We start from the raw sequence: 27,385 nt of genomic DNA on the forward strand, positions 1-27,385 counted from the left end.
TACCAGAAGTTATGAGATACAAAATAACCTGAACCTGGTGGTAAAAATAAACTGGTTAGATTATGGCATTTTTTTCATTGCTTGACTGGTCCTTCTCCTAGTCTGCAATAGTAGCCAAAACCAACTAAAATGGCCTACAGGAATTTTTCTGCCACATCACATTTTGTGAATGATACTCTTCTATCCTCTCATGTTTAGAGTCATCAACTAAAGATTTGAAGAAAAACATAAGCCAAAAAGTCCTCACTTTGCAAGGGCTGTGTTTTAGAATTCTGTACAGACAAATTATCAAATTAACACTTTTGCACTGCCAAGCTGAATAACCTTGAAAAACAGTTAATACTCACCACTTTTCCTTTGCAATTTCCCTTCTTTTCTGACTTTCAGTCCTACTTCAATATGATTTAATTTTTAAATAAGATAGGAAGATTGAATATGCTAACCATTCCTTTGGTTTCCTTTTTTCTTTTCTGAAATACTGAATAGTTACAATATTATTTTAATCTCCTAGGTAACAGATAAAGACTTTTTTTTTTATCTTTAATTTCAAAGTAAGTTCTGCCTTTCTAGAGGTGCCCCCTTCCTTACTTTTAAATAAATGTCTTCCCACTATTTATTAATATTTAAATGCATTAACAAATCTGAAGTTCCAAATAAGAATTTCCTTGTGCAAAGATCTATATCGACCCCAAATCCTTTCATTTTAGAACTTCTCAATTGTAAAAACCAAACAGCAGGAATGTATTATAACTTCAATATTCCCTGATGATTCCATAGTGTTTAGAGCTTGGCTAACTAGTATTAATAGTGCTATTTAACTTGTATTAACATCCTCAATATGTCAAGGGAAGGGAAGGGAAGGGAAGGGAAGGGAAGGGAAGGGAAGGGAAGGGAAGGGAAGGGAAGGGAAGGGAAGGGAAGGGAAGGGAAGGGAAGGGAAGGGAAGGGAAGGGAAGGGAAGGGAAGGGAAGGGAAGGGAAGGGAAGGGAATCATTGACAGCACATATCATCAGTAACCTTGAGTTCTGTGCAAACAAAGGTCTCAGCTGGAGAGCGATTACCAAAATCTAGCCTGAAATAACTGTGAACTATCCATCCTTTTGAAGGAAGAAGAACAAGGGTGAGAAAGATTCAGAGCTGTTGTTTAAGGATTGTGGGGATTTCAGTCCTGATACTTAGTCCAGTAAGCCATGCTTCTAGGAGTAAGCATTTAATCCATTTACAAAATTTGTTTCTGGATTCAAATTTATCTAGTGCATTAAATAGATAATCCTTCCTTAGTCTGTCAAATTCTTTTCTGGCACTAAAGAGAACAGGAAGTGCTGCTAGACATTTTTAAGTTAATATTTATCAAGATTTCAGAAAGGTTAGCTATTTTTAAAAACATTTTCTGTCATTGAATTATACTTTATTTGGATATATAAAATCAGAAGCAGTACTTATAATTTTTACTCTAAGTGTCAAAAGAGTTAGGAGCTCTTTCTAGTCTTACATTGCTTTATTAATAACCTATTTTACTTAAGTAAGGACACTTGAAGCAGCAAGTAATATAAATGTCATGATTTTCTTGTGAAACACTGATTTAAATACTTCTGTGTTTTAGAAAAAAGTCCTGCTTTTCTTAATTAACAGATTTGATTGTGGCATATTAGATAGGTTTTTTTTTTTTTAAAAAAAAACCAACAACATTTCTTAGTTTTAAAACCTATGTAATTTATGAGGTATAGAATGCAACAATGAAGCATAAGGACATCCAGGAAGGTGATTTTAAGCTTTGCAGTAAAAAAGACTCCTAGAGATTAGGAAATAACAAGAAAGGAAAAAGCAAAAGTAAAACAAAGGGATAAAGGGTTAGCAGAAATAAAAACCAGTTTGATACAAGAGAGAATTTCTCTTGGCGTTTGAAAATATGAGTTAATAAAATACACCTGTTTAAATAAATGTCACTTTCCACATTGAGTTCACTCTCTCAATCTGAAATTTAAGCACAGAAATTAAAATATCTATGTAAGATGTACACTTTAGTTGCACTTTTTTATTTGTAATCTTCCTCTTTTGTACAGATTTCTGTGCTTATTCCAAGCATTCAACTCCATATGCAGAGTGTTGCAACAAAGCTAATGTCCTGAAGTCTGTAACCTGACATCTGAAACAGTCCCCTAAAATGTACCAGGACATGTTTGGCAGAAGCACTGATCAGTACCTTTTTCCCAAATTTTAGTATCTGTTGTGGAACATTTTGTCTTTATAGAAAGCTCCCAATTAGTTACTGTGTTGAATTTAATTAGGCCATTAAAAAACAAGTGTTTATCATTACACATGTTTTACAATGTTCTATCATTATGGTCTTCAGAAGATTTCTGTAGGACAAACCAGGCAGGCAAGAAGAGAAAGAATCATTAATTAAAGAAAGGGGATGAGAGAGGAAGCAATGCCCTACTTATTCATATTGCCCTTTGTTACTCTCATCACCTAGAAATTGTCATGTGATTAAGTACATAATTAGTCATCTCACTTTGGCTGAGGAGAGGCAACAGATACAGAGGTTTCATCCAGACTTGCCTGCTATTTTTGGAGACAGGCTAGACAACTAAGAAGGGGAAAGGATGTAAAGAACTTATCAGGGCATGCTGAGGTAGGGAAATGAAATATCTAGTGTTTGTTGTTGTCATTTGTGGAAGAGAGGGAGGGAGGGAGGGAGGAAGGAAGGACTCCAGGTAGGAAGGGAGGGAGGGAGGGAGGAAGGAAAGCAAGGAAAGGAAGGAAGGATTACATGTGTCTCCAGTGTAACATTTTTTAAAAATTATTTTAATCCCTGCACTGAGAAAATGCAGGGTGCAATTTCTTCTTTCTGTTTCCTTGGTGGTGAATCTGAAAGATTTGACTTATTACCCATTAGATGTGGGAGGAACAGACAGGGAAATAATTTACTGAGATAGGGGAGACTGGCTGTACGCAAAATAACTGAAGTTGTCAAAAGCTGGAGAAGACTCTTTGGCTCTTGGCAACAAACAAGGACAGGAACACAGTGAGATTCAAAAATCGCTGAGGAATCACCAAGTGTAATGAGCACAGCAGTATACGAACAATGTGAAGCAGCTTCTGAGGACTTGAGTGGCTGGAAATATCTTTATCTCAGCTGTAAACTGTTTCCCTCCACATTCTTAATCTTTTGTCCTACTAAAGTATAATTAACTTAATTTATTAGTGAAGGTTTGGGGCATTGTTTGGTTCGGGTTTGTAGTTGGTTTTTTAGAAATTATATAAATTTTGTATTTACTGCTTAATAGAGTTGTCATTTTGAGAACAAAAGGCACTGTCAGTTTCAAGGGTCTGAACAACTAATGAGAAGAGTAATACTTTAATGGAAAAATCTACAGGTTGTCTGAAATAGTGTAGGAAAAAAAGTCATATTCTGAGATTTAGACTAGAAATCAATGCAACAGGCACATAGTAAAGTCATACAAAAGATTCAAAGTAGGTGAAAAAAGGCAACAGATGTTAACTCTTAGCTAGAGAAGAATTCTAAAAGACAAGATGGGATCTGTGTTCACTGTGGGTAGCAAAGGAAGGAAGTTAATCTAAGAATGAATGCTTGTCCACTGAGTAGCTGTCCAGACTCCTAACCTGACCTTAAATAATATTATTAAAGATTTATTCCTATGATAATCTTAGGCTCCAGGGAAAAGTCCAAATAAGGACAATATAGTGCCATCCAAATCTAAACCATAAAAATATGTAGTTATGTGATTGCTTTTATTTTCTCTGGTATAGCAAATTAAATTTGCAAAGTTCCATGATCTTATTGAATAATTAAAAAAAAAAATGCCTGCAGGGTTTGATACAAGTAACCATTACTATTCTGAATGCAATCTAAGGGATGAATGACTATCATGTAACTGAAGCTTGATGCAGTGCATTTTGCCTCTGAAAACAATATAAATACATTATAATAATTTGCACAAGGGAAGACAAAACAGGATGAGGTTTGTTCTTGCCAAAAATGAAGCCTGAAGTTTTATTTTAGGTTCTCTGAACTGTAAAAAATCCTGATGAGGGATAAAATAGATTTTTTTTCTATGTTAAAGAGTACTTAGCAAAGTAAGTTTCTAGTCCTAGGAGTTCTTTTGACTACTACAGTCCAGACATTCTGACTAAATGAGTCTTTTTTTTTATTCTCAGACAAATGAATGACTGGTCTCATTACCATTGTAAAAACCCTCAAGGAAAAACAATACTAACTCTCTTGATGCAGGGTTTCTTTCCAGAGCTAATTATTTTGCACAGAGTCTGGAGCTTGCTTTGTGAACAATAGTCAAAAAATGCTTACTGCTTAAAGCAGTTACACATGGTAAGATTTCATTGTAACCAGAACTTTGACTCTTAAAGCTTGTTTTGAAATGGATATCACGAGATGTCAAATTTCATGTTGAATGGAGACACTGGCAGCCCTTTTAAATATTTTTGTGATTATTTTGCTATGCTCTCTATTTCTGCTTAGCCAATATTAAACTGAGATTGCTGATTTGACAAAAACAAAAAAGGTGTCAAGTGTTGCATGTGGCAATTCTCCCTGTAATGACTGTGCCATTAGGATTAACATTGACTAATTTGGTAGGAGAAGGAACTCTGCTGATGAATTTGCCACCTTCTAGTCTTTTTATAGCAATGTAACTTGCATAAAGCAGAGATTCACTGTATCAACAAGCTCCTATTGAATTTATCCTAGCAGGGACAGCTTTCACTCGAACATCTCTGTTCTCCACAGGAGATAATTCCTTTTTGTAATGGAAACTAAGCATCTTCTATACTCTTTGTATGTTAAAGCAGAGCAAATTATGGGATTACAGGCTTTCTCCTCACCTAAATTAGATTTGAGATGGTCACAAGAGGAGGCAGAAAAATTTTGACAATCCAAAAAGTTACCAAGGTAGGGTAGGGTGAAAACTAATAATTTTAACGGGAAGAGATGACAGCTGACACAAATTGGTTGTCCTTGAAGATCAATAAACTGTTGAGCGAAAAAAAGAATCCATTTTCACATAATGTGCTCTCTCTCATGACTGTGTAGCTCTTTGCACTTGAGTGGCAGACCATATGAAAAGAGTGGCAATTTTTGTGGTGGAGTAAATGGACAAAGGGATAGCTATCCTAATTATAAACCTCTCAAAAAATAGAGGGATATTAAACCTTCTCTACAGTAATAAAGTAAAAGAAAGTGTGAGAGATGTAGGAAATATATATACAGAGAATATGGGAGGCCCACCATATGGAGGAATATGGGTTTTTGTTACAATCCCTTTGAGATATCATCAGGCAGGCTACAAATGCTAATCCAATTTCTCACATAAGGTTCTCTTCATAGACATGAATAATTTTTGAAATTTTGAAATGGACAACAATGTCTAAGAATTTCAATAGCTCACTCAGTCACAAAATTATAAAAACCAAGTAGATATTTGTTCGATAGTCAGAATATAGACATTAGGAAGCAGAAAAAAATACGAATGAAAGAAAAAAGAAAAAAAAAAAAGAGAAAACAATATAAATTCATTATGTAGGAATTAACGGTAATGGTAAAATATTTTCTGTTTCAACAGTATTACATTTCACTCCCAAAAATATTTAACTATTTGTTTTCTTCTGATATAAGACACTACACTGGAACCAGGTGTATTTACACTTTAGAAATGTAATAAAAGTGAGTACAAAGAAATTAATATCTCCAGTTAACCCTTGGCATCAGAAAGAGTAGGCAGTCAGAAGAAAATTAGTGGTGAATTCAGATAAAAGATCAACTTTTCATCAGCCTGACATCTGAAAAGTGACTGTGGGCATATTTATGCTGATGGTTTATCTAAGTGAAAATAAGGATTTTAAACTAAATTCAGAGTGTTTTGCTAAAACTTTATAAGAAAATTGATAAATTAAAACCATATCTTTTTACTCTTTTAGGTCATAGCTGTAACCATGGGTAGTATTGTATGAAGACTTTAAACAATAAATATTCTATCCCACATTTCTATGCATATGTTTTGTTTTAAGGAGAAAAAAATATAGAAATCAATGTTCTCCCTTTAACAGTAAGAATTTCCTCCCATTTGGTTGTGAATAAATAAAATGTTCCTGGATTGTTTCACAATATTCTCTGTGCATGCTGAGCTGCTGTAAATTTTCTGAAGAAAAAGGGGTTTAATGATGCAGCCACTATTTACAACAAGTGGAAAAACAGCAAAAGGATATAATGTACCCATAGCTGTAAATGTGCAACAAACAATATATTTCAAGAATACAGCACACAGTTTAACTGTGTTTTACTCTGTGAGAGTTGGAAGTAAAGAATTTACAGAAGAGAAAGTTTATTCACTCTATCTTCTGTATTTGTGGTGGTCCTACCTGGCCAACAGCCAACATCCATATACCTGTTTATTTCTCAGCCATAGGGCAGGGGGAAAAGAGAATGAAGGCAAAAAGTCCTGTAGATCAAGACCTTGACAGTTTGACAAGGAAAGAAGGAGTTGCTCATGGAAGCAAAGCAGAAAGAGGATTCACCAGTTATCAGCAGGCAGATGTTTAGCCCTTCCTGGAAAGGAGGCTCTCTGCACTGGACATTGTTGCTTGGGAAGTAAATTCTTTAACCATAAAACTCCCCTCTTTGTCCTCCTTTCCCTAAGATTTTATGCTGTGTAGTATAAAATATTCCTATGGTCAGTTTGAGTCTGTTGTCCTGATTGTGCTCCCTCCCAGACTCTTACCCACCTCCAGCCTTTTTTCTGTGGGGAAGGGTGGTGGTGTAGCTTAACCTCAGAATGCAGCTCAGCCCCCACAGCTGCCCACAGACCCCCCTCAAGTAGGTTGGAGGAGTAAATCAGAAGGGTAAAATTAAGAAAGCATATGTGTTAAGATAAAGGTAGTTCAATAGGGAAATCTGTGAATGCAAACAAAGCAAAATGAGGAATTCATTCACCACTTCCCGTGGGCAGACAAATGATCAGCCTGTTTAAGAAACTCAAGCTTCATCATGCATAATGGTTACTTGGGAAAACAAACCCCATTACTTCATACATCCCCCTCCGCTTACTCCTTTCTACAGATTTTTATTTCTGACCATGATGTCATGTGGTATGGAATTTCCCTTCACTCAGTTGGGATCAACTCTCACAACCATGTCCTCATCCCTAGCTCTTGCTCCCCCCCAGTCTACTTGCTTGTGGGGCAATGAGAGAAACAGAAAATGCTTTGATGTTTTATATGCCCTGTTCAGCATTAGGTAAGACACCAAAGTATTATCAGCACTGGTTTTGTTACAAATCCAAACATAGCACATATCAATTTCCATGAAGAAAATTCACTCCCCCTCAGACAAAATCCCACCCAAGGGGGCAGTGCAGAGTGAAAAGAGAAAATGCCTTAATGATTTGCAAGCACTCTTCAGAAGTAATGAAAACACAGATGCATAATCAACACTGCTTTAGTTACAAACACAAAGCACGTCAGCATACAGGCTAATGTGAAGAAAGTAAACTCCATTCCAGCCAGGTGCAGTAATTTTTTTCATGTGAACTTCTAAGATGTCTCTTTATGGTGATATGTTATTCAGCCATCAACTCTTTTCCAGCAGAACATTCAATAATCACTCTTGTCACTTTTAAAGAGACAATGTTTTATATTTTTAATGGTGATATGAAACAGGAGTTCCACACTTCAGAGTTTAAAGCAGTGGTAAAACTAAATTATCAGGCACTACTTACTTTTGATTAAGTGTCCCACTGGTAGACTTTCTTTGAGCCTCATCTTTGTCCCACAGCCAGGCATGTAAAACTCAGAAAGGAAATTATATTTTTAAGTACATAATTCATTCACAATTGATAGGAAGACCACCTTTCTAATTATTTTGATATCTCAGGTATTGTCAGATACTTTTGATTCCATTTCTTCATCAGAATACAAAATTATTCTGAAGCAATACTGAAGTTTAATATGAAAGGAAACTAAACCATATCAATAATGAAAGAAGTGTTTGAGGTTAGTATGATCCAGTATTAAACAAGAGATCATGAAAGACCATCAAAGAATTTGAACAACACAAGATCAACAAGGTTAAAGAATGAATAATCAGCAAGGAAGAAACAAGAAACAGGTGGAAACACAGAGAGACAAGCAGTATAGTAAGACAAAATAAAATAAGGATGATAGAAGAGAAAAATGTTGAACAGAATACAAATAAGGATTTATATCAAAAATTTGGAAGTTAAGTAAGCTTATTTTGAAATAGTAGCAACTCTGATTTTCTTATCAAAAAAGTTCAACTCATTTAAGATCGACACACAAAAGATCAAGAATTTAAAAACACAAAAACCCAACAACAACAAAAAACCAAAAACCAAAAAAAAACCACAAAAAACCAAAAAACCACCCTGCAGCATATCTGAGTCACTTGGAAGAGCCTGACCTACATGCTTATCTATTCTTTCCTCAGACAGTAATGCTGTGTTCTTAAAGACCATACCACAAATCTAAATATTCCATTGAACAGCAATCACCAACTGAAATTTGGTGATTCTTTTCTTTACTTTCTCTTGAAATGATTAATTTCAAGCTGTTGCAATCAAAGGAGCAGAATCTCCAAATATCTTAAGTTACACAGAGAAATAATTTTGGAAATCAGAACAAGAGAATAAAAGCAATATAGAATTGTAGTTGTCCCTTAGTTAAGTGCAACTTCAATATTCAGGCTGTGGATTCAGAGAGGTTCAAGGGTAAATTTTCAATGAGAAATTATTCTACTTGTCCTTCTTAACCTTAGATCTTGAAAGGTCATTTTTAATTATTGGGGGTGGTTGTTTCTATTTGTTTGTTTGTTTGTTGTGTGTGGGAGGGTTTGGTGAGTAAAAAGGAAACCCTTCCTCCCCCTCCTCCCCCCCTGCATTTAATGTCAGTGTGTTTGTAGCATTGTGTCTTTCACTTTAACAAGACTGATATTTCTTTTCAGCCAAAGTCAATAGCCAGTCTCTAGTCACTATCATTGCAGTAGATTATCAGTTTAAAGAAAAGACAGGAAGTCTGTGTCATTATCAAGAGGAAATATCTTCTACACTTAGCATGAGTAGAAGTGTCAGTCTCTCTTACCCAATTAAATTTGTTTTGCTGAAACACAAGGTGAGAATCTCTGATAAATAATCAACACCTTCTCAGAAAATCCTCTACATATCTAAGAGATTAGACTGGAAAATTAAAAAAAATAACCAGTTTTTTTGTGATTATATTTCTAAAAATAAAAACACATTATAAAGAAAAATCTGATCATTGGGAAAAAATCAAAGTAAAATGAAACTGTTTTGAAATGATGTGTTAAAGGTTGAATAAATTTTATTTCAGGGAAAAATACAAATTGAGAAATAACCACTTTCAAAGCATTGGTTGAAACCAACATTTCTGTACAATCAGAAGCATCTGATAATCTTAAAACATTAATTCCTTAGGTACCTTATTATTACTCAGTTATAACAAAAGTGGAGATTCCCATTATAGAGTCTTGAGCTACTTTTCCTGTCTTGTCTGTCCATTGTGTGTTCCAGCTGGAATACAATATGACCAATTTTCATTCAGTATATATAATTATGTTTGACCCCCTGCTTCATAGCACAAACTGCTTCTGTGATTTTTTCAAGACAAGCAGGTAATCCCTGGAAGAATAGAAACACCTAATAAACATATTAAAATAATTTTTATTTCCTCACCTTCTGTGAATCACCTTAATTTACTATTTAAAGAATAATAAAACTAGCCTCCTATTCAGGTTTAGTTTATTACTCATGTCAAGATTTACAGCTATTAAATTCAACCTAAAGTTATGTCTCTTCTGTATAGAGATATAAATGTCAAAACTTCTCAAGCAACAGACTATAAAACTACCTAACCAAAACTGGCAGAACAGCTTCTCACTATAAAATATGGTGTAGTTAATCCAGCAAATAAAGGTCATGTTTAAAGAAACAGAGTAAGCAGCATAAGTGAGGACTAACATTTTTTAGGAAATATAAATTTAACAACTAGGAAAACACAATAAAAGGACTCTACATATTTCCCTCCAATTCCTCTCATTAAGAGCAGCATTCTTTTACTTTTTTTTTTGCAATTTATTAAAAAAAATAATTGTGGCATTATAGGGATAGAATTTTTTGATTTACAGATGTTAAAAATTAGCAATATTTATTTAAAATATTTTTCCTCTCTTGTGTCATCTTGTTACAACATTTACATAATCATTAAATGTACCAGAAATTTCAAAATTGTCAAACCTCTCATTTGAATAAGTCATAGGATTATTATGGTAATTGTGACTATACTCCCTTCACATATTAGTGGATATAGTGTAATGAATAGAGGATAATTCAAAGTTTTCAAGTGCAGTGTGTTGATGGTGAAAGATAAATATGTTGTGACTAAATATGCAGAATGAGGCAGATAATCAAAATGACAGATTCTGACCATGGTCATGATATTTGACTCATGTTTTAAAGTTCAATCAGTTACACTTGAGTTCAGTGCTCTTGGAGTAAGACGTGATTTCACAGAAGCAAAGCACCACAAAACAACTAATTCTGTGGTGACAAATTGTCAGGTTTCACACTGTACTTCTGGCATTAATTATTGCCACTATCCCAGATAGAAAATTACTTTATCACCCCAGCTGGTACTGGGCAAGAATTAGATGTGTCACATTCTGAGGTCCCAATTAGTGTGGTTATTAGCAGGCAAACACCTCCAGGCACTGAATTGGGTAATTCAGCATTTCGGAGAGAAGCACAAGATTTCCTGTTGTGGAATCACAGTGCCTTGGACAGCACTACCCAACATTTTTTAATAAGGTTGTATAATTACAATTTGCACTTCAAAGTAATATCCAAAGCTCCCTAGTCCAAAGCTACTGTTTCCCTACAAATCTCTCTCCCTTCAGTAGTGACTGGCAGTTGCAGTGGCATGGCCATGTTATACAGAGGGAGCAGCTCATTACTAGATGTTACAGAAAAACATAATTAGGTATGAAATTTTAATATTACCAAATATGTTTTTAATGATATATGTCTGAATGCATGATATGGTTATCCTTTAAAAGGCATTTATCAGGGTGCAAAATTCTTTAATGTTTTTGAAGTTTAAACTCAACCTTCATTCACTGGTCTCAAAGTCTAACTGAATTCTTTCCTTTCTTTGAGTTTCCAAATATTTTGTAAATGGCTTATAAACTGAAGAAAATTAAAGAAAAAGAAATTGAATTGAAGAAATTGAAGAAAAAAAACTTGATTCAAAATGATGTTTTCAAAAATGTAGTGCACCTTATCTAGTTCACGGAATCATAGAATCAATAAGGGCAGAAAAGACTGTCAAGATCACCAGGTACAGTTATCAACCTTGCACTGCTACTATATTCACGTGCCATATCCATAGGTTCTCTGAACACTCCCAGAGATGGTGACCACCATGGGCTATCTGTTCCGATGCTTTAGAATGCTTTCCATGATTTTATTTTTTTTCCCCTAATATCCAATGTAAACCTTCCCTGGCACAACCCAAGGCCATTTCCTCTCATCCTCTCACTTCATACTTGGGACAAGAGACTGACTCTCACCAGGCTACAACCTCCCTCTAGGTACTTTTGGAGGGTGATAAGGTCCCTTCTAAGCCTCCTTTTCTCCAGGCTAAACAACCCCAGCTCCCTCAGTCACTCTTCAGAGGACTTGTCCTCCAGAACCTTCCCCAGCTCCGTTGCCCTTTTCTGGACTCCCTCCAGCACCTCAATATCTTCCTAGTGAGAGGCCCAGAACTGAACACAGCACTCAAGGTGAGACCTCACCACTGCCAAGTACAGGGGGACAATCAATGCCCTGATCCTGCTGGCCACATTATTGCTGATGGAAGCCAGGATGCCATTGACCTTCTTGGCCACATGGGCACCCTGTTGTTTTTCAGTATGAATTGTTTTGGCATATTGTGATTCAAAAATATAATTGCTTCTCTCTTGGCCCTTGGCCTCTGTGGTCTTTCTCATCTGAGTTTATGAAAACCACACTTTTTTTCTCACATACCCTTTACATAAAATAATTATAATTATAATTAATATTAATGTTACACAACAAAAACAAAAAAAAGAAATTAAACTTAAAATAGTATTTAGACTACTTTTAAAGTAGCCACATTATTTTACTCTTTACAGCATTAAGTGCTTATTTTCATTTATAAGGTAGTTTTTGCACTTGATCACCAGATAAGAAATCTGAGATCATCTACCTATAAAAGCAAAAGAACCAGAAAACCCACTATTTCACTAGGAATTTGTAGGAAACTTTTTTTTAAAGGGTGATTTTTTGCTGTTGTTCGTACTTTTTTTTCCTTTTACATTTCAAAGACTAATAATATACTGAGAATTTGCAAAATTAATTTTGCAATAAACAAAAGTAATTGAAAAGATTATGTGGATCACCAAAAGTCAAATGCTTCCAATTATCATAAGATTATTATCAAGGTTTTGGAAAAAAGCATTATAATATCTGGATTATTCTTCTCATTAGACTGAATTTGCTGGTTTTGGATGGGGTACAGCTAACTTTCTTCACAGTACAATTTATTTATTTATCTCCATTTTTTTAGGATTTGAAGAGGAAAAGGGTTTTTAGCTCTCTGCTAATTTTGTGAAATTATGACAAAGCCTGGAATTTTCTCATAGTCATGGCTTAAATATATTCTTTATTTCTTGAAATTATTACATATTTTTACATAAATTATGTGTGTTTCCAATTTCAGCAATAATCTATCTAACAACCTGTATTAGCTTCTTTAATTTATTTCCGATTCATAGTGTGATTGATAGTGAAATGTAAATTTGTATTTAAACACAGAACTGGAGATTTATTTAATTTTTGTCTCTGAAATTGAAAAATTTGATGCCAATTTTAGGCTTGTGATCAAAGCAGTGGAATACAAAGTCTAATGAGCTACAGATGTAATTATGGACTGTATAAAAGATTAATCCTGAACCTACATATATAGAATTGTACTTAGAATATTTTTTGTAGCAGACAACAGAACTTAGAATGACTTTTGAATCATTATATTTTTAAACATAATTGAATTAATACTGGATTGCAGAAGATATTTAAATAGCCTACCTGATTATATTGGAAACACTTGCTATGTTGAGTGCTGCTGACATTTAGGTACACATTCATTTAAATTTTATATTGTTCTAACAGGTACAGATGTGGTCATTTAATAACAAATATAAGTCTTGAAATAACTTCTGACTTCTGTCACAGAAGATGGAAGCCTGTGTCCCTCTCCTAGGCTGTTTGCCAGTTTATCAGTGGTGACTATCAGATTTATTTCATCACACACAAGAAACTGCAACCAGTGAAGCTCATTCAAAGTGTCTATAAAACCAGAGTCTTTTTAATTAAGTAGATGTTATAAAACACCTCAGTTCAGAGCAGGAGATAATGACTAGTTAATATAAACTTTCTGATGACAGACTAGTTAAGAAATACTTTCTGATACTGCTTTTTTTCCTGCTCAAAAGGGTTAGAGTTTTTTTTGTTTGTTTGTTTGTTTTGTTTTTTTATTTTTGTTAATAACGTGTTTGTTGTAAACTTTTTTTTTTTTTTCATCTAGGAAGAGAAAAGGATAAAGGTGTATTTTTAATGGTCTTCAGGAAAATAAACCCATTGCACATGGGAGCTGTCTTCTTTTTAGGAACTGCTGACAAAATAGATTCAACATGTGCTATGAAGAGAATTTTGAGTCAGGCACACCATCCTGTATGTCCTGAGCCCTAGCTACTTGTCATGTCATGCCATCCGAGCAGACATCGGGTGAGATTCTGATGGCTAGAAGTTAATGTGTGGAGCCATTTTACAGGGGGAGTACATAATCCTGGAACCTACTGATGTGAACAAAGATATGCCTGGATATTCCAAATCTCAAACAGCATCACTTCTAGGCATCATATATTGCATCATGTGCAATTGAAAGTTACTGTGTTCAGTACTCTTCTGTTGTTGGACTTTCAAGCAACTCATATACTCAGCAACATTAGTTGCCCTTCAAAATTATGCACCCAGCAGCTCCCTCTTGAGCTCCTGGACTGAGATGTGTGACACTGTCAAACATTCCTTGGTCCACTATTTTCTCCTTCAGCCTCTGCTGATTTGTTCAAGCAAGGCAGACGTCTCCAGACAAATGACAGACACCCAAAAAGTACTGCCTTAGGCTCCTCAGGATGATCTTCTTTAATCTGCTAAGGAAAAGCATAGAACATCAAGATTTTCCTTTTTAGCCTTTTTCTGGCTCTTGAAAATTGCTAAATCTCAGTTTTCAAAATAGAGCTTTCGAGAGGTTTACTCTGATCCTTCTGCTTGGGCAGTATTATTCAGCTGCTACTAACTTGCAGCCTGGCAGGAAGGACACTACTTGGCTAGCCCTTCATGAAAAACCCTATACTCAACAACTACTTTCCTTTCTTAGAGCTTACAGATGTGCTTTCATTCCCTGGATTTAAAGAATTACTCCATTTTGGCACATAGTTTAGGCTTCATATGCCTATTACAGTATATAGAGCTGAAAAACAGCTGGTGCTTCACTGCACACCTTAGTTTTAGGTAATAAATAAATACAGTTTCCTAGAACCATGGGAAACTGCTGTTCATTTCAGTTCAGTCAGTGTACTATAGGCCAGAAACAAAATTATCTATAATTTAAAATGTAAAAAAATGAAATAATAATAAAAAGTTACTCTAATACCATATAGAATAAAAATGATTGTGATGCATTTTGAATGAATGAGGACTGATTAACACTGCATAAATATAATCATAAGAATCTTAGTTTAACCATTGTTTCCATGATCCACTTCTATGTTTTTTATGCTATTCCTCCAAGTGTATAAAATATTTCAGTGTTGGTATCCTCAAAATGATCAGTGTTCCAAATTTAAATCATTGCTATACATCACCAGCCCAGAGTAGCTCACATGAAATTTCATATATTCCTTGGTGCATATCAGTAAGTAATTTGTAGAAAAGTTAGGTTATCTAATGGAAATTATTTACTTTGTAATGTGGATCTACCCTGCTGAATCTTACATAACAAGAAAAAAACACAGGAATTTTTATTTCACAAGAGTTCAAGTTGTAAAATCAGTAAGAAAATAATTCATTAATTATTAGTAGGAGTAAATTTTCTCTGTCTATATTATATATATATAAAGGAAAAATTTAAAGAACAAAAAGGAAGTATTTTGCAGGATAGAGAAATTTAAAACAATATTTTTTTGAGATCATTTAGATGGTGTGAATATCAATATAAAATTATGACCTCAGTAAAACTGATATGTGCTTTGCCATTGACTTCAGTATAACTGAGATTTAGCCTATAGAATAAAAGAATAAATGAAAGATTTTCTTTGGAAGCTGAAATATGATCTACTTTTAAAGACTAATAAAACTATATAGAGTGCATAATACAGTCCAAATCAATTATTCATCACGTGTTTACATGGCATTTTAGTCCCTAGTATCAAAAACATAAAAGAAGGTCTCCAAAGTATCAGATTTCTGAAGAAGAAAAATTGATTGCTGCAGTTCTCATGCTAAGGAATGAACCTGCTCACAGGAAAAAGTAAGAAAATAATTTAGGGCTTGAATTTCAGCTGGGAGATGGGGACATGCAACAGAATTGCGTAGCAAGATACAAGTTTGCAAACAACATAAATTGTCACCAAAAAAGGAGCATAACATAGCTAAGAATCAAAGTAGAAAATTTTAATTGTTGAATAAGAAACATGGACCGAAATAAACTTTCCTTCTATGTGATTTCTGGGTCAGGAAAATGTAGGAGGTCTCTTTGTTTTCTTATAATGTCATTATTGGAGTTCTTTTCCTCTCCCTAAGAGGAAAATATTTTTATCAGTTCTTCCCTGCAGCAGAATATGTCTAATTCCAGCATTAGATAACAAGAATCATTATTATTCAGGAGTTATCAAGCTCTCCACAGAAGCCAGAGTAGTTTTTTCTGATGGTATATCAATATATACCAACCTATGTAAGATTGCTTAGTCAACAGCACTTCCCGATCATTGGAGCAGAGACACAGACTTGGAGAAGTCAAGTCTTTTGTTTGCACAACATGTTCAGATCTAGTTCTCAAATCTTTAAATCTCTTTAAATGCAATTTCCTCCTCCTGTCAATGTTCTATGAACAACTATTATTTTATTTTCTGAGCAGCAGAGATGGACGAGCAAGGTATTATGAGGAATTTTAGAAGGCAAACTTAATTTTTTGGTCAATATATTGCTAGCTGTCCACTGAGTGCCTTTGTTAATTTGAAATTAAATCTGGAATGTGTATAGCTCTGTTTTCTTAGCCCTTTATGAAACTGAAATTTATATGTTTGAAAATAGATACAGAAAATGCTTGAGTTCAAGGTAATAGTGAGTTTGGGTATAGCATAAATAGATTTTTAGGGGATCTGTATTTTTGCAGAGCCACTTTCTAATTTCTGAACACATCAGTGTTACTGTGTAGCTATAAATAGAGTAGGCCATAGGCTGTCAGAGAATTGCAGAAAAGATTCAGGGACTGTAGGAAGCCCATCCATATTGCCCCACAGCCTACCAGTAAAGGCTTCCAGCTGAGGAACTCTAATTGACTGGCTGACAAGTTCTAGTCTGAAAATAAAATTGAATGTATTAGCTTAAGTTACGAAAAATGAAGGACCTAGAAATGCTAATGTGGTCACTCCTAGCAGATGGTTTTCCCATTCGAAGTAGGCATAGGAGTCTACCTAAAGGGGCTCTACATAATTGACATACACCGATTTGGGGGAAAAAATACCATCAGTAAACAAAGCTATAAATATTAGAGAATCTGAAAATGGTACAGAGCTACAGTTTTCAAACAATTTTGAAGGCTTAGTAATTACACAAGTAATTGTGATTTCTTCAATTAATTCCCAGTGTTTTTTGAATTTGTTTAAATCAGCTTTCTGAAGAAAGCAGCTAGGAAAATTAGCAGCTAGTTGAGAGTTGGGGTAAGGAATGTACCTTCAAAGAAAAATACCACAGAGGTCCAGGGTGGAAGCAACACTCATTTTATTAGGATGTCAGCCACTAATCCTATTTCCATGTGTGTTAAATAGATAAGTCATTTCTCAAAATGAAAGGGGAAGTATTCCTTTTAAATAATTACCTTTCTATAAAGGTGTTTACATGGCAAGACACATGTTTTTTCTGCTGTAGAAAACTATATGTAGAACACTCATGTAGATAATTTCAGTTCATTCAGCTGAAGTTCTGTGTTGAAAGGAATAATTTGAACACTTACTAAGATAGAAGGAGAGCAGGAGTATGCACATGTCTTTAAGGATCCTAAAAATCCTTAGTCTGCATAAGAAGAGGAAATACTTCCTTCTCACTCTTCTCTCTCATGACAGTACCTCTTCCAACATTTTTGTGATGCTTTATGCATGGAAAATTTGAAATGTTAGATGGGATGGCACAACACAGAGTTAGCAGCCTTTCAGTCTTCATTATTTTAGAATAAAATTTTGTGTTTTCATCTGAAAAGCATGTTGTTTTTTGTGTTATTTTTTTTTAAATAAATGTATCTGATATAATGATTATATGAAAACTGAAACCTGGTAGCTAGCTTTCAGGCTAAATGGGGGAAGACTTAAGGAAGAAAAAAAATCATTCAGACCTGCAGTGATTTCTAGCACCTTTGCCCTCAATTCTAATATTGGCTACCTACATTCTTAAAGTACTTTAGGGCTTTGTATACAATACCCAACAGGTTTCAGAAATTCAAAGACACAAAGAAAAATAAATCAAAAAATTTTATACACCATATTCCCTTAGTGTTTCTACTTAAACACTTTGTTGAAAGAGCTCCAAATAACCTCAGAAAAGCCCCTGAAGATTTTACAACTCAAATTTCAACTCAAATTCTGCTCATTATGACTAAAAAAAAGTAACCAAATAAATTTCCTTTGTGTTTTTAAATCATCCCTTAGGTTGCTATTAATGCCCTAGAAAGGATTAATTCATTTTAATTTGTTGCAGCTACCAAGAAAGGAAGTAGAAGAGCAAGGTAAACAAAAGAATAGAAAAAAACCCTTCTGAAAAAATGAAGAAAAGGGAAGTTGCTCAAACTAAACTAGCAAGAGTTCCCTACTGAAGGTGTTTGGGGTTTTTGTCTGTTTGGTTTTTAAGGTTTTGTGGGATTTTTTTTAAGTATTAGCATTTGAAGTCAATGGAGAATTTAATTTAAGTCTTCCAATTACTTTTTGAGAACAATAATTGAACATGACATCAATGAGAGAACGAACTTATTTATACTCCTCTGGGATAATTTTAAACCAGAAAGTGCTGCATAATATTCTGGCTTTTAGTTTGCAGAAAATGGTAATGACTGCATTTTCCTGTCAAGTACATGGTGCTCTTCAAGGGGGCACAGGGAAAGGAGAGCGGGATATTGTGCAGGGCTATTTTGAATCTCAGTGGGGGAGAACTGACAACAAATGGCATAAAGATAGAATAAAAAGAGGAATATAGACAGGAAGGAAAACATGCCTCTGTGGATGATACAAATGCAGCTTTTGTGCAGCATTGAATATATCTGATGGATTTCCCCATGGTATGCTGCACAGATCCCATCCATGAAGAGGTTTAGCCTCCTTCCCATACCTTCCCATATAATCTTGGACAAAACCCAAAATTACCTATCTTCTTTCAAGAGGCTGGAATGCTATCTCTGTCGTAACATCCAGCAGTGTGCAGTGAAGGATGAAACCAGGCGCTTCCTTACAGGAGCTGCTCATGCCAGCACATGAGCTTTTTAGCCCCAGTAGAGCAGACATGTCTGGCCCAGGGTCACCAGCTGCTTGAATGTCATCTCAAAGGCTTCCTGTACACAGGATTGAAGCATTGCTTATTTCAAAAGCTGTTGCAAACCCAAAGGCTCAGGTAATCTGTGTTGTCCATAGAGTAACTGTACATTAATTTGAAGTATGCAGTTGTCTGATCAGCAGTAGCAGGTATAAAAAAATAAGCAAGTGAAATTATAATTTGAAGGTAAAAATGCAATGCTTCTTTAGAGGAAAAGAAAACCACCAAGATAAAACAGGAACAGAATATTTAGTAGGTGTATAAATACAAAAAAGAACCTATAATGTCTCTGAAAAAATGAATGCTGTATTAAAATGCATAAAAATCCAGAGCATTTTTTCATAAAGAATTTGAATTCAAACACTACTGCCTGATGAAAGCTTCAGCAATGGCTGAAAAAACTTCAGATAAAATTTCAATCAGCAAGGCAACAGCTTGAATCCATGCTGCAAGTTTTAGGAGATTAGAAGTATTTCTTTTTTCATTTTTTTTCCTTCTCTGTACACTCACTGAAGTGCTGTCTGTACAAAGATAAGTGCATTCATCTTTATACCCACATAGTTTGTATAAGTGGTCATTTTCCTATTCACTAAATGTGCTGTCATGACATAAACAGGACTGAACAAAAAAAAGATTCTCTTTCAAGGTTTTTGAGAAAAACTTTCTGTCTTTGCACATTTGCACCATTTTATGTGAACTTAAAAAGTGCTTTTCTGGAAAAAGCTTCAGAGGAACTTCTAAGTTTTCTGGAGGAATCACAGCTACTGGTCTGGAACTTGTGTATCCTACCTATTTTTTTTCCTTTTCCTACCTCTATGATAGGTAAAAAAGTCAGATTTTTTCACTTTGGATTTTGAAATATTCATATAGTGCATCTGTTTGGAATACCTTGATTTTGTATTCTATCACTGATAGCATTTATATATGAAAAACATTTGGAATAGTTATATTTTTCAATTTTAGTTGCACATGGAATTTCAGTACAGACAGTACCACCTGCATTAAAAAGTAAGCCAAAGCAAAGCAAAGTGAAAACTTTACTCACACTCTACTTTGTTTTGGGGTTTTGATAAAAGAAAACACTCTTTGATTCACAATGCTAGAACATTTTTTTTTCTTTCAGTACATCTTCAATAAATCACAAATAAATATATGTTCAGACTTCCTTCAGAAAATATTTGTGAGCATTTATCAGGTTGTTAAAACATATATTTATTCCTCAAAATTAATGAATTAAAATGTCATAAGCATTTCATTATGAGGTTCATGATTACTCATTTACTTAAAATGTCTCATTCTATTTTCATCTTCTTACAATAAATATATCTGAATAGATCACATGGTGTATAGTGCCAATTTAGCAGACAATAAGATATTTAGTAACAGTGGTCAATGTCTAATAGTGCTTTACAAAGTTAAAACAAAATTATCTTTAATATACAACTGATGTTGTTACATGTCTTGATTCTGACCTTCAGTGAGTACTGGTGACATATATTAAAATGTTTTAAATGGTTTATTACACTATGCCTTGCTTTCTCAATATTTTGTAACAAATTAAAATTAAATTATATCTAACATATTATTTTTTATATTAATATATAACATTATTTTTTGTCAAATAATAGAGCGATGCTTTACATCCACATATCATGTTGCAACTTGCACATACCTAATAGAAAAAAACAGAAAAACAAATAAGACTTAAAATTAAATATATTAGTCAACTTCACTAACTTTACTCATCTGGGAATTATCAAGATGCTACACACAGTAGAGGTCAACACATTTTTTTAAACTACTTCTAATCTGTTCCACTTGTAAAGGACTAGTGGAATTTAGCAATTCAGAGATAATGTTTAAAACATCACGTTCTTATTTTAAATAAAGGCTAAGAATTTAGAAAAGACAAGTTTTCGTAACAGAGTAACAGATTTTAGGAGATTTAACTCTATTCATAGCACTTTTATGTTATTCCATTTCCAAATTTATTTTTTCTGTGGTGGCACAAAATCCCTAACCTGACAGCTACCAGAAAAGGGTTTGTGTTATTTGTTCAACTTTCTTGCTCAACAGAGATAAAAATACGTGTGCTCAACACTTCAGTTTAACCAATTGAGTCTTTCAGATTTTAAGTTACTGTGTTCTAATATACCCTTATCTGCATGCAGATATCAGTAGAAACCCATGAAGAAACAAAGTCTCTTCTGTTCAGCACATTCACCTGAGATCAAACCACATAAATCAGGTGCTCCCTTCTCTAGAGTAATTTGCTCTTTCAGTAACATTTTGGTCATTAGATACTTAATCAGGTGAACACTCAACTTGAGATCCTTTCTCTTAGGAAGTTTAATGAATGTCCAGTGGGGAGAAATAATTATAAGCAAAAACTCCACACATTCATAAACAAATAACCCCTGTATGTGGTTCAAAACATGCTAAAATTCTTAGCAAGCAGCATAAAGACAGGTACAAAAGCAGTAATATTTTCTCTCTTCCATTTCCTCATTAGGTATGGGAATTTGAGACACAAGCTCAGAACTCTGATTTAGAAACCTTGTGTCTGCATTTGGAATTACAAGTTTTACTAACAGTACTTGTACCCTTCAGTCCTTTGTCACTGCTGCCTTTTTTTTTAAGGAATGTTCATTGCAAAACAACATCTGCAGGCTGATTCTTATATCCATGAACAACAGTTTAATGAATAACTGTTTGCTCTGATTACGTAATTTAAGACTAATTTAAAATCCTCTCTCTGGGATTTAATGGCTTTCAAAAGCCATTTTCTGATGAATATGCATTAAACTTATTTTTGTTTTTAGCAAAATGGATACACAAAGACACTTCACAAATCAGCAGCATTTGTGAATTGATTCCACAAAGCATTAAACAAAGAAAAGTAACAGTTCCGTAATCTTCCTGGATTTGTCCAGCAATTTAACAGTTTCCAGCAGTGGTCAAAATTACATATAAATTACATCTACAATATTTCAGGAAGTTTTATTTTCTCATTTCTGAATATCTCCTTATCCATTTACCTGCAACTAAAGTGAACAGTAGACACCTGGCAGCAGTTTTTACATAGCTACCCAGACTTTTAGGAATCATACTCAAGTGCTTTGAGTAGTAATTAATTTCTCTATGCTTCCAAATGCTTAATGAGTAAATATTTTGTTCAATAAAGTCTACATGAGAATTGTACCAATGCATTATAGACATTTCTGAAATCAACTGGGAACTTTGTTTAGGTTCAAAATTCAGAATTAGAATTTGAATATTTTTGAGTAGGAACTATGGTGTAGTATTCAGTCAAATGTGAGAAATTTTCAGAACAGATACTTCAGGTAAAATCAATATAAAATTAATTTTAATAGTAAAAAATAATTAAAATATGTTAACATTGTAAAAATTTTTCTTTTAGTTCATGCAGTAACCTTTCTACTATACTTTGAGTTACAGTTATATATATTTCTATAGAACACTTCAAATCGTATTGAACTAATGATATTTTTCAACACACAGAACTCCAATTATTCAGACAACAGTGTTCAAACAGGGAGATTCTAAAAAGTAGTAGTTGAATGCAATATTAAATTATATTAATATACAACAATGATAAATGTAATAAATGCAGTAAAATTAACACTCTTTTCTAATAATTTTTCATTCAAACATTATGGTATCATAATGTTATCTGGGTTGATTTATTATAATTAAATTCTAGAGGAGGTATGCTTGAATCCTAAGAAGAAATAAACCTCTTCTCTAATGAAGTGCAATATTTTTCCAGGTTTCTTTAGCAAGGAATTTTTGAGAATTAGGGAAGCTGGGTACTGCCTGTGAGAAAAGGAGTTCAGTGAAACTCACTCACTTTGTCACAGCCAGAGTATCCAGATGAATCAGCTGCAGCTCTGGTGCTGACACTTACCTTTTGCTCTTACTTTGAAGTCAGTGGCAGAAGGGACAGGACTCCACAGCAAAGCACAGTATCTTGCCCAAGACAGTCTGAAATGCAATTGGATTTGGAATCAGACAGCCTGAAAAATTAAACACAGAAAATGGTGAAGTGGGAGCCTCTTAAAACAGACATTGGAAATTGAATGGGAGGTAAGGGGGATTGTCAGGAACAACCTCTGACATGGCAGTGGGAGATCGTCTTCAATATTTCTCCAAGGGCACAGCATTGCTCAGTGATGCTATGCAAAGTTATTATTAGGTTCTAAGGAGCTGTATTTTCAAAGATTTCAAATAAAAACTATCAAGAGAATACATGAATTAAAGGGTAGAAGAATAAAGCACAAATTATTACTTCCTCTCCCCCAGCATGTCCTATACAGTTCAAACATGGTCCAATCCATTGCTGCATCTTGGGCAGCCTGATGATGACACTTATGGTCTCTGTAAAATATCCTTCCTCCCTACTCTCCAGTCCTTTGTGGTATTTCTCTATGTGCAAGTTCTTCAAATGAAAGTCCAGTTTTTAGTTTTAAGTGCAATGTTTTATGTGCTATAAATATATATACATTTATACAAAGATATACAGCATGTATGTGTGCTCAAGAGGATGAACTATTGCTACAATTCCTCAAGACCATTCTTTATAAATAGTATCAGATTATCAAATATGCAGTGAAACTTGCTCGCCTTAAAATAAGAAATGAAAATACTAGCAAGTATTAATAAGAAAAAAAAACCTGTACTGCCACAAGCAATCCAAAATCAAAGAAAAGACCACAAGTAGTTACTTAAATTACTTACTGAAAGATCTTTTTTTCCTTCAGTGAGCTGATTTAGTATCTTTATCCTGAAATTGCAGTAGTTGGAGTCATGGATCTTGTGTATGTCCCATCCTCTCAGTGAAATATTTTTGCTTTAAAAGCCTAGGATTTAGACCAGTTTCATATTTCACTCCAAATCCTTATATTTCCTCCTAAATAGGAAACCCCCTCTTCATCAGAATGCAATATGATGCATAATAATACCAATACTTGCTATAATAATACCAAGGTGATACAGACTAATCAAGTTCTTTGCTTCCATTAGAATCTTTCAAAGTTGTCAATGTAGTTTCAAAATGTTTTCCTTAAAGTGTGGAATAATTCTTTCACTCAAAATCATTTTTTTAAAACAATTCCTCTCTTAATTGATGTTGCTGATTTAATTTTCTGAATGGGTCTGAGAATTTGCTTTTGTTTATTCCATTATATTGACAACAATACTTGAATATACCTTATTTTCCCACAGCAGAGTGTCTTTATGTGCCTATGCTCATAATTAATATTTAGGACAAATGTCTGTATTCAAATCAACTCACTTATTCCTACAGAGTATTCATTTTTATGTACTACTACATACTCCTTTAAAGGGGTAATGCCATATTAGGTTCCCTATTGTAAGGTGTGATAATCCAAATTCAGATCCTTCAGTGTGCACAAAATGTGAACTCTGAAATTTTATTTCAAATGTTAAATGCATTATACAGAAGGGATTGAATTTAACCTATGGATGCAAATCCAGAATCGATTTAACAATGAAGACATGTAGTTTAAAAGAAAATATTATGTTTGGAACAGAAATATATTTTTCCATTTTAGAGCTTTCTGACAACTGTCTTTGGTCACAGCTGAAATCCTGCTAACATTCATTTCAGAAGGTAAGAGGTTGTTCTGAAATTTGTCTCTGATTTTATAAAATTTGGTAAAATAACATTTTGTGAAATTATTCTTGATCATGTGAGAACAAGACTGCCATTTTAAATAACTGGTCTGGCAATAAGATGAGCATATTTGCACCTCTGATTTCTTCGTTCAAGAAAAGCAGTATGCTAACTGGTTCTCTTTCAGTACTTGTTCTTTTGATTTCATGTCCCCTTAATGAATATAAAGAGAAGAAAAAATGAGATAAAGATCATTCCAATTAGAATATTATGACTGGAGGGAGAAATTATCTATTATAAGTTTTAACAAGTCAGAGGAGAAATTCTATTTCTTCTTTGTACCCGACTATAACAGTAATTTAGAGAAGGATTGTTTTGCTCATTAATGCTTATATACATTAATAATATCAGCAGCAGTCACACAATTTTTTTTAGTAATTATATTATGCAAATAGGATCTTATCGTGCATTTGGGGTTTTTATTGCTTGATGTTTCTTTTGGGGGGGGGTGTTGGTTAATGTTTTTGCGGTCTTCTTCCTTTCACAGTGATATATATAAAATTATCGCTGTTTGCCTGTTGCAGATGAACAGGGCCTGCTACAAAGGCTGTGCCAAAATGAAGCTGGGATCAGCTGCCAGCATTAAATTTGTTGTTTGTGAGTTTATGAAGCTTTACTTACTTGATACTTTTTGTTATTTTGTGTACGGATTACCAGGTGCAGCCAGCAAAAAAAAAAATTTAAAAAAATAGAGAATTTTCTGAAGGAGCCATGGGAAAAGAGGGAAAACTAAGAATTCAGCTTTTCTAAGCCAGAAATTAAAAATTCTTCAGTTATGTTGCATTCCTGTGCATAGTCTGTGGACTACAGCATGTACAAATAAATACATGGGAACTTCATAAGTACATGAAGTAGGTTACAAATGTGACCTACAACTTGTATTCCACCACTGCTTAAACACAGTAATAGGACAGACATAAAATTCACGTATCTGGGTTATGACTTTGTTACATCTACTTCTATTTCCTCTAGTAGTCTGCCGGTGTTGCTGAAAGGGCAAGTAATTCTATTACTGTTAAATGATACATTTTGTAAATTTCTCTTTGTATATCTTACTGTGAACAAGATTAAAAATTATTATTTTTTGTGTTTTTAAGGAAAACCTTGATTAATGTAAAATAGAATAGAAGTATTCTGACAATCAGTAGAAATTGCTGTGACTTACTTTCTGCTGAATCTTTAAATATCCTTTCATAATCTCTTGTACTGCATGCCTTCAATTTAAAACTCTTGAGTTTTTGCCTTGAGTGAGCTACATTTCAAACTTTTCTTTGCTTACTCTTGTCTTTATAAGAAATAGGTCAAGTGTAGAAATTCGCTAATATGGGAACTGAATCTGCTTTCTGTGTTTTCATATTCCATCTGGATTCACTTACCCAGAATATATTACCAAGTCTTACTGGTATAAATGATCCCAGTAAGAAATAATACCAAAGGAAATAAATGTAATCTCAACTTCTTGTCTTCCTTAATGATGGTCTTCATGATGTCCTCAATGTTATCATCTTCTAGCTCTTTTCTCTTTTTTTATGACACCATTTCTATTTTGGAAAATTTTCCTTCAAACCATTATTTTACCTCAACAACCTTTGGATATTTTATATTTGTAATTAGGATTTCTAAAGAGTCTACATATAATTCAGTCAAGTGACATTGATATTGAACAGCAATGCAGAAGTACCCAAGCTACAGCTAAAGTTATTTGCTAAATGCTTATGACAGAATGTAGCACTGGGGAATGTGCCAGAACACATTGGGAAAGAATATAGCTTATGGGATTCTGTGTCCAGGCCAATAAACTCTGCACACCAGAGTTTCATTGCATTTTCCTGAATTTTCACTTCTGAATATAGCCATCACGAAGCCAATTGCTCTGCTGGTACAGACATGAACTAAATTATCTGATAATAAATCAAATGGCAGATTAGTTTGGAAGAACTCCAATTTTTTTTTTCTTTTTTTTTTTTTTTTTTTAATTTGCAGAGAGACTGCACTTCTTGAAAGAGCTGACCATCATAAAACATATGGTCAGATTCTATTATGAAGGTCCAGAGTCCAATAATATTATGCTCACTACGCTTCACTCTTCCAAGCATGTGATTGATTTCAGTATGAACAAAAGGATATAGAAGTGGCCTATTTTTTCCCAGGTTTAAAGATGGCACTGATCAATAATCCTTCTCATGAATCTTTAATGCAACAGGTACATTTTTTAAACTCCAGGTATATAGTTGTACAGTAATTATTTCTAACATGAATGACAACTACAGCCAGAAAAAAATTACTTCAGAAACAAACTCCAACCTTAACTGCCAAAATTTTCATAATTAACCAACATTTACAGCATTGAGAGTAAAGTTGAAGTAGACTAGCAATTATTTTAAATGGTAGCAAAGTAAGTCATGCTGGCTTTAAAGAAACATTTTAAACTTTAACTTTTTAAGTTACTTTTTGAAAGTAAGTAAGGTGTGGCTTCGAAAGAGTGACCTACACAGGAAAAGAAATAGAAATAATTCTCCACATTTGAATTGTATTGTTCTTCTAAGTGAGTATAAATGAATGGTAGCAAAGGTACCTTAATAGGCAATGAGAGGTGAAATGACAATGGTTTTTCCCTATTGAGAAATTTGCTGTCAAGTCTCTTATGTTTTTTCTCCTACCTGCAGATACTGTGAGGTTTATAAAGTCATTTTTATGCACATTTCTATAATACACATTAGTTTCTGTCTAC

The sequence above is a fragment of the Vidua macroura genome, chromosome 1 (genome assembly GCF_024509145.1).
Source record: "Vidua macroura isolate BioBank_ID:100142 chromosome 1, ASM2450914v1, whole genome shotgun sequence".
Classification (NCBI taxonomy): Eukaryota; Metazoa; Chordata; class Aves; order Passeriformes; family Viduidae; genus Vidua; species Vidua macroura.